We start from the raw sequence: 9,105 nt of genomic DNA, 5'->3' as shown, positions 1-9,105 counted from the left end.
CAGATCTAGTCCCTTAAATCTATTTCTCACTTCCACTGTATGGTCATAAGGGATTTGATTTAGGTCATACCTGATTGGTCTAGTGGCTTTCCCCACTTTGTTCAATTTAAGTCTGTATTTGGCAATAAGGAGTTCATCATCTGAGCCACAGTCAGCTCCCAGTCTTGTTTTTGTTGACTGTTTAAAAGCTTCTCCATCTTTGGTTGCAAAGAATATAATCAATCTGATTTCGGTGTTGACCATCTGGTGATGTCCATATGTAGAGACTTCTCTTGTGTTGTTGGAAGAGTGTGTTTGCGATGGCCAGTGCGTTCTTTTCGCAGAACTCTATTAGCCTTTGCCCTGCTTCATTCTGTACTCCAAGGCCAAATTTGCCTGTTACTCCAGGTGTTTCTTGACTTCCTACTTTTGCATTCCAGTTCTCTATAATGAAAAGAACATCTTTTTTGTGTGTTAGTTCTAGATGAACTTGTAGGTCTTCATAGAACCATTCAACTTCAGCTTCTTCAGCATTACTTGTCGGGGTATAGACTTGGATGACCATGATATTGAATGCTTTGCCTTGGAAAACATTGCCTTTTTCATTATGAAGACATAAATACTTATTTTGTCTACATAAACGTATCATGGAATATTATTTGTCTATTTATACTACAGAAGAGTCCTAACACTTTTCAGGAAATGATTGTCAAAAGATGGAATTCCCTGGCAGTCCAGTGGTTAGGACTCCATGCTTCCAGTGTAAGAAGCTCAGGTACCAGGATTATCTGTCCAGGGAACTAAGATTCTGCAAGCTGTGGAGTGCAGCCACCCCTCAACCCACCCCCCTGCCAAAAAACAAACAAACAGACAAACAAACAGGTAGAAAGGAGTCTCTGAAACTGTGGTAAATGATTAGTCCTGAAGTCACAAGTATAGCTAGTTTATACCCAGTCAGCAAAGAACGGTTGGTGTCAATATGTGGGAGAGGACTCACTTCCTCCAGGGAAGTTGCCAACATGAGGTGCCGAGTGGCTGATCCTGACACCTGTTACTCTTCCTCCCACCTTCTCCTCAGCCCTGCTTTACTGAACCATCCACTCCCTTACACAATATCTTCACTGCCTCCAACACACGAGCTGTGTTCTGTTATGCTTTCTAGCTTCAAAGGTTCTCTCAGTGGAAATCACTGGAAGACAGCACAAATGAAAGGAGAGTTCTCCAAGTTTCAAAACCTTGGAATTGCAGCTCTGCTATTTCACAGCAGGGTGACCCTGAAAAATGTCACAACACTAAGGAGAAGGACATGGCAACCCACTCCAGTATTCTTTCTTGAAAATCCCATGAACAGAGGAGCCTCGTGAGCTACAGTCCATGGGTCACAAGTCAGACAGGACTGAACCAACTTAACATGGTGCCCAGGCATGCATGCTGTCTTGATCTTCTTCTCTAATACGGGGAAAATTACAGTAGTTTTTCATAGGACTACTGTTTGGATCAATGAGTCCATATTACAAGAGGCATAAAATATGCCTGGCAGAAATAATCAGGACAGTGAGAGTCCAGAGTAGCTGCCCACAGAGGGGAGACAGGACAGCTGGCCTGAGGCAGTGACTGAAAGGCAAAACTAGAAAGATGCTAGGTCTTCGCTAAAAATATTTAACTTGGGTGCTAGTTTCACAGTATATTCAGTGTGTGAACTCTCCTGTGCTCAATGCTGAAGACAGTTCCAATTTCTGTGCTTCAGACTTCTAGAAGTATTCTTAGGAAGTCATAGAAATTCTTTGAGAAAGAAGGATTAGTAGAAAATGCTTTGATCTACTATAAAAATGAATAATAGGGAAATCATAGAGATCTGATATAAATGCAGAATATCACACACATTACTCATTAATAATGTTTCTTGCTTCTGTAGTATGAGTACTACTCTACTACTCCTTTAAGAAACTTGAAAATTTACCTTCTCAATTCTCTGTTGGGCTTCAGACTTTCAGCAGCAAAGCAGAGTCAGGACGAAAGGAGCAAGGGCCATGAAGTGTGAGGTTCTGCTCTCCAAGCCTGGGCTGTCCTGGGTTTGTGCCTACCTGTTTTCCATAAAAACTTCAGTCCCTAAGTGCTGGCAGTGTCACCCCCGAGAGTCAGTCCTTCTCAGAAATTAGTGCTTTTAGAGGAGAGATTGCTACAAGTATGCAGCTGTCTTATGATGCAAGTGAGTGTCTTTCTCTGAACAAGTGTCCATGAAGTCAGTTTTATTGGTCAAAATACGTAAACCACGCACATGCATATTGCCAACTGTTCACAATAACAATGGCTACATTAACCTATACTCAAGACCATTTAATCCTTGTATGTGCTCTCACACATTGAACAAAGCAGGATCTTATCATCCTTTTTAGTTTTTGCCAATCTGACTGGTGACATAGAGCATCTAGCAGCAACCATTAGTTTTCTTTTTCCTAATCAATGGTGGTTGTCATCAGTCATACTCCAGCCTTCTAGTCCACCTCTTGGAATTGGTTTGGGAGAACTCTGAAAGAAAAACAATCTGCAGGCAAAGGAGAAATGTACTGGAAGGAACTGGAGCCCCAGCATCACAGAGTAGGACTGAGAAGAAGAGCTGTGGAGTTGAGATTTTAGTTTTAAGACCAGTACGCTAGAATAGGTGACAACCTTTCCCCATCACATCCACTGGAAATGCAGGTTTCTTCTGTGAATTTCTGATTCATACACAATGTACCCATTGCTCTTGCATTGTCACTTTACCCATGGAAACAAGTTCATTATTCATTTTTGTTCAAACTCCGTGATCTCCAGCTAGAAGACAGACAGGTTTCAAGGTCTTCAACCAGATCCCAGGCTCCACACTCACACTGCCCTCCTGCCATCTGGCTGGTACCCAGTCTGAGTTTCATTTGTGACAAAGACACTTGTGGTTTTCCTGTGTTCAGGGCCCAGAAATGTTTTCTTTTCAAACTCATGAGCTAGGTCATGAGCTGCTCTAGTTTTCAGGGCTTTAGAAATCAGTCTTGATGGTGATGCCTTTTGAAGATGCATGCTGGAATCATATACCCAACTGCCTATTTCACAGTTGATACCTACTGAGCACACATGATGATGAAATCAAAAGCATTTTGATTGCAGCTTTTTAAGCAACTTATGCATATGATTTGACATTTTGAAAAGGTAATGAACCTCTCCAATGAAAAACTGACTACATAAAAAATGACTGTTTAATAGATGATCCTTGGTTAAAAGACATGAGAGGGAAAAGCATTTTGAGATTGGTTAAGTTGAGATAGGTTATTTAAGATAGTTACTGGGTCATAATTTATCAAATATGGCATTCCATCAGTGAAGAGAGATATATACATAGTAGCAATTTTGAAAACATTACTGATGATTTTGCTTCCATTAAAGCCAAGAACATAAAAGTACTGTTGGGGCATAAGGAAAATATTTCAACTTGATGTGAGTTTAACACTTATATATTTTAAAAGATTTTTGAAACAAGTAATATTACAGGAGAAATTTACCTTTTATATTACTATTGAATGAAATAATTTTCTCAATCCTGGGAGCTCCTTTAAGTCTCACTCTTGTCCCCAATCTTCTTTCCCACTGGAGGATCCCAATATCTAGTAGATTTCTGTCCGGATTGTAGATGCCTTTCCCATTGTCCCTGAATTAGTCCTTTGCCCCGACAGCCCTGAATCTGAAAACATACCACAACATGCTCTGATTTTCAGCCATCTGCTGCTGCTACTGCTAAGTCGCTTCAGTCGTGTCCGACTCTTCGCGATCCCATGGACTGCAGCCTACCAGGCTCCTCTGTCCATGGCATTTTCCAGGCAAGAGTACTGGATGGGTTGCCATTGGATTTCCAGCCACCAATCGCAGAATAAACGGGCACCGCTGTAAATCGCTCTGGGTAAAATCTCCTCCCAGGAAGGGGAGGGTGGATACAAGGGCAGGTGCAGACATCAAAGGCTCTGAGAGAAGCGGCGGCCAAGCTGCCCTGGGCGGCTGGGCCCGAAAAAAGAAGTTTCCTCTCTGCTCGCGCGGCCCCAAGCGCTCCCTGGGCTCCGGCGGCTCCCTCCGAGGGCGACACCCGAGTTCTCCCCGTGGATCCGCCGCCCGAGTTGGCCGCTCTGTACCTGGAGGCGGGTCCAGCTGGGTTTGAGGCGCCGGTCTGTCAGTTCCTGAGAGATCGGGCGCCCCCTCCCGGCCGTTGGGGCGCAGCTAAAGGAGCTTGGAGGGCGGCTTAGCTCAGAGCAGGACCTGAGCTGTTTCCCTGAGGCCCAGGGGAAGTGCTGACTTTCTGGACTCCTGTTTCCCTGCTTATGGCCATGGGGATGCTCTGCTCCATCCCTCACATTTCACCCGTTAGCATAGGTCGTCTTGTATTCTTCCAGTAGTTTCCCTCATTCATGTAATTTGGTAGCATTAAGTATGCTTTACCTATATCCACAAGTACCGTCAGCTTGGGGTTTTCTACACTGGATTCACCGAAATGTTTGTAATCCAAATCTCGCGCAGGCGTCATAACTCTCAAGGACCTTGTCCGTCATGTATCTCAATTTTATGGTGAGGATCACTTAACAATCTATGAGTCATCTTGGATAGTGAACTATGATTATTTCATAATTATTAGAATTATTAATTATGTGAAGCACAGTTAGACTCTCAGTAATAACTACCATTTGATAATTTCATTTTGCTTCTTATAAAAAATAATCAGGATACTTTGTAAATCGCTCAGCTTATCTAGAATTTGGAGGGAGGCGTTAAATGATGGAAATAAGAGATTTGTAACATCAAGGTGTGAAACAAAAAGGAACATCTTGTGTTAGAAGTAAAATAGGGAAATAAGTGAGAGTTCAGTACATGCAGTGTGCTCAGGTGTTTATGCTGTGGATAGGGAGTTTGGAATCTGACATATTAGGTTTTGAAACGTGGAGTTGCAAATTCATTCTTAGATTATTTTATTCAAATAAAGTCTTAGCAGGGGGCTCTTTGAAAGGAGAATATTAACTCAGTTTCAACTATGTTGGAAGGACTATGTGAGTCCCTTACAGAGCCTAAGGAATTTGTCGTTGTTGTCACTGTCATTTTTGATGAACACTGAGAGTCTGTGGAATTTGTCTGGCAAAAGTGTTAGTCGCTCAGTTGAGTCTGACTCTTTGCGACCCCATAAACTGTACCTGTCAGGCTCCTCTGCCCAAGGAATTCTCCAAGCAAGAATCCTGGAGTGGGTTACCATGTCCTTCTCCAGGGGATCTTCCCAACTCAGGGATTGAACCTTGGTCTCCTGCATTGCAGGCGGATTCTTTACCATCTGAGCCACCAGGGAAGCCTGGTAGATCCTTGGTAATTAGGTTCACAGTACAACATGAAAACATTTAATTAGTAAACAATTCAGGGTGGACGTGCCATAAAAAGTGAGGGTAGCATCAGGCAATGTGTTCTTTCTCCACAAATAAATACCGAGAAGGAAACATATCCTAATGAATCTTTACCATAAACACAATACCTTGCTATCTTCTTATTACTATGTTACAGACTGAATGTGTGTGTGTTCCCCAAATTCATATATTGAAACCCTACCCCTTAAGATTTCCCTGATGGTCCAGCGGTCAGGATTCCATGCTCCCAAAGCAGGGAGCCTGAGTTGGATCTCTGTTCAGGGAACTAGATCCTGCATGAGGCAGGCAAGACTTCCCATGGCCCAAGTAAAGATCCTGCATGAAGCAAAGAAGATGCAATATCTAGCATGCTTCAACTAAGACCTGGCCCAGTCAAATAAGCACATAAATATTTTTAAAATTCTTCAAAAACCTGCAGAAACCCAACCCATGAATGTGATCATATCACAAACTGGAATATTAAAGAAATCCTTAGGGTTAGCAATCAGTAAAATGCAGCTCCTACTTTTAATATCATAATTTTACTGTTAACCAGATTAAGATCAGGATCTTTTGGAATCATTTCATTTTCTATCATTCTAGTTTTTTCAAAGCATCTTCTCATTGCCCAAGTGCATTTATCAACTACACAGATGCTAGGCAAGGCTGGTCTCCTCAACCCTGCCAGAAAGGGTTTGTGTTCTAGAAACTGGGGTTCTGATTGCCCGTCTCTCTTCCATCTCCCCTTATGCTGATCACATGTGGATTAAAGGAAAGGAAAATCAGCTAGCTGGTCTTCCAAAGCTGAAGGCAGTCAACTAACTCAGGACTTGGCCTTCATTGAGCTTCTGTAAGAAGCAGCCCTGTCCCAGGCTTTCTGTTGTTCATATTGGCCTCACCCTCCCCCTCTGCCACATCCTACAGCCCAGGCATGCCTCACTGCAGTTTGCTAACTCAGAATACCTCATGACACCAGGGTAAAACCACTTCCATTCTTCACGACATTGAGACTTACCCTTGTTTTTTTGTTGTCCACAAAACAACTATGCAATTTTATTTTCTAGGAAAATTGCAAAGAGAAACAAAAAAATCTAATGCCTTGAAAGTGATAGAGATGCAGCCCCTCTGGCTTTCTTTACTTCCCTTTATTGTTCTTGTCTCATCATGAAATAAAACCAGAGCAGAAGAGGAATATCAACATGGTCCAATAAGTCACTAAGTGTATATAAACAGTTTAAATGAAAAATTATGCTCAAGTAAAGAAAAGAAGGCTATTTTTCCTGATCTAGTAACCTGGGTCTCACTGCCTTGCAATCTCAGAGGAGACAGAAATAGAGGAACAGAGATGCCCAGTAGAATCAACTGCCCGAATAAATGACTGAAACTCATTAGATTCTGTGACATAAGCTTCCAATGAGGGACAACACCATCACTGAATCTCCTTCCTCCAGCTCAGAAACTCTGAGCAGAGCAAGTGTTGAAGAGTTTAAGTAAAAGGGTTGAATAATAAAACCTATATTTGGCAAAGTAAATATTATTTATCTATGAAAAGGTAAAATAATTGCAGTTGGAAACTCCTCCACCAGCTTGCGCAAACACACTTTGGCTCTCAGCTTCTGAGCAGTGCTGACAATTTGGACACCTGGCGAAATGGGTCAGGAGAAGAAGAGGTCACCACCGAGAACTAGAGTCCTTCACACAACCACTCCAGGGGAGCCGGTGGGGTTTCAGGAAGACTATCTTCCCAATAAATAAACAAGCCCTCCACAGAAAGGAGATTCTTGTCCACAGGATGTGGTGAGACTGTCCTCAGGGAGGGAGTCCAGCAGGTGAGGATGGACTCACTCACTCCAGAGGACAGGCTGTGGCTCCGTGTGATCTCTCCCTTGTGAGTGAGGTGCTGCTGGGGAAACACAATTATCTTGGAATTAGAATCTCCTCACCCATGTTCCCTGAGAAGAACTAGGATTCTGGTGGGTGTATTGGCCCAGTCTGTGGAGGACCACAGGTGTCCAATAAGAAAATGGTGGGAAGAAAGGGTGATGTCTGTAATAGACCTGCCCTCATGGTTCCCTGAAGGGCAGGGATCTGCAGGAATGTGTTCCAGAAGGAAGAGAAATGTGGGAGGCGTTCAAGGACTGATAATAATCAGCTTCTTCTCTAAGTCAAACACTAAGGAAAACTCATCCTTTGTTTCCAAAAGCTTAACTCCCAGAGTGATCTCGTAAATCCCTTACAAATAGGGAAACAAACAAATAGGGCTGACAGAGCCTGGCTTCCTATGGAAACTAAGAGAGAAAAACGGAGCCTAAGAGCAAGCCAACAATGTGTTCATGAATGAGAGGACAGCAACACTTATGAATGAGAGATAAAGGGCAATAACATGTGTAACATGTCCATCAATACAGACTTAAGACAAAGACCCTTCCAATTTGATTGAATAATATTCATTTGGATGGGCACTTCTGAAGTCACTAGGAAAAGGCAAAATTAACAGTCGAGAAGGAAGAAATTTACTTTGACTGTATTTAGAATACATAACAGAAAACCAAAAAAAGAAGTAAAATTGTATAGAATGATTAGAAAATGAAAACTACTGTGTTCCCTATTTAATGGTCTTGTTTAGAAAGCATGGCATCAGAGAACCTATCTCAAGGTGCAGCAGACGCCATCTCCATCAGCCCAGCAGCAGCCTCATCTTCCCCATGGCCCTTGTGCTCTCTCTACTGATGGCCCTGGTGCTGGTCAGCTATGGCCCTGGAGGATCCCTGGGCTGTGACCTGTCTCAGAACCACGTGCTGGCTGGCACTGAGAAGACCCTCACTCTCCTGGACCAAATGAGGAGGCTCTCCCCTCGCTTCTGTCTGCAGGACAGAAAAGACTTTGCTTTTCCCCAGGAGATGCTGGAGGGCGGCTAGCTCCAGGATGCCCAGGCCATCTCTGTGCTCCACAAGATGCTCCAGCAGAGCTTCAACCTCTTCGACACAAAGCGCTCCTCTGCTGCCTGGGACACCACCCTCCTGAAGCAGCTCCGCACTGGACTGCTTGAGCAGCTGGCCGATCTGGACGACTGCCTGGGGCAGGTGATGGGAGAGGAAGACTCTGCCCTGGGAAGGATGGACCCCACACAGGCCGTGACAACATACTTCGAGGGAATCCACGTCTACCTGAATGAGAAGGAATACAGCGACTGTGCCTGGGAAATTGTCAGAATGGATATAAGGAGAGCCTTCTCTCTCTTCATCAACCAGCTTGCAGGAAAGGTTAAGAATGTAGGATGGAGACTGATCTGACCTTGACATGACTCTCACTGACTAAGATGCCATGTCACCCTTGTATACTCACCTGGGGTCATTTCAGAAGACTCTGAATTCTGCTTCAGCCACCAAATTTATTGAATTAACTCAGCCAATACTTGTCAGTGATAATAAGCAAGTAGATATGAATGTATTCAAGTGCAGGGGTATCAGTTCATAAGCGATGACTGCCCTGATGTTTATTTATTTATTCTTTATTTAGTTCATGTAAAATTTTATCTCATATTTATATTTTCATATAAAAGACGTGTATGTTTACATTGTATTAAAATTTAGAAAATATATTTCCCTCTTTCATTAAAATTGTTATTTGCTTTGTTTTTTAAATAGTTATCAAGATAAATTTCTTGAGTTTTTAATTTGAAAACATAAATCCTTATGTTGCCTACATACACCTATCATAAAAT

The 9,105-nt window shown here is 42.8% G+C and overlaps 1 pseudogene; it reads left to right on the top strand.

The window, feature by feature from the left end:
• The first annotated feature begins 8,086 nt into the window (after positions 1-8,086).
• LOC122453108 lies at positions 8,087-8,657 on the top strand (annotated as a pseudogene).
• The last annotated feature ends 448 nt before the right edge of the window (positions 8,658-9,105 follow it).

This window comes from Cervus canadensis, chromosome 14 (assembly GCF_019320065.1).
Source record: "Cervus canadensis isolate Bull #8, Minnesota chromosome 14, ASM1932006v1, whole genome shotgun sequence".
Lineage (NCBI taxonomy): Eukaryota > Metazoa > Chordata > Mammalia > Artiodactyla > Cervidae > Cervus > Cervus canadensis.
This window is presented reverse-complemented; position numbering and strand designations above follow the sequence as displayed.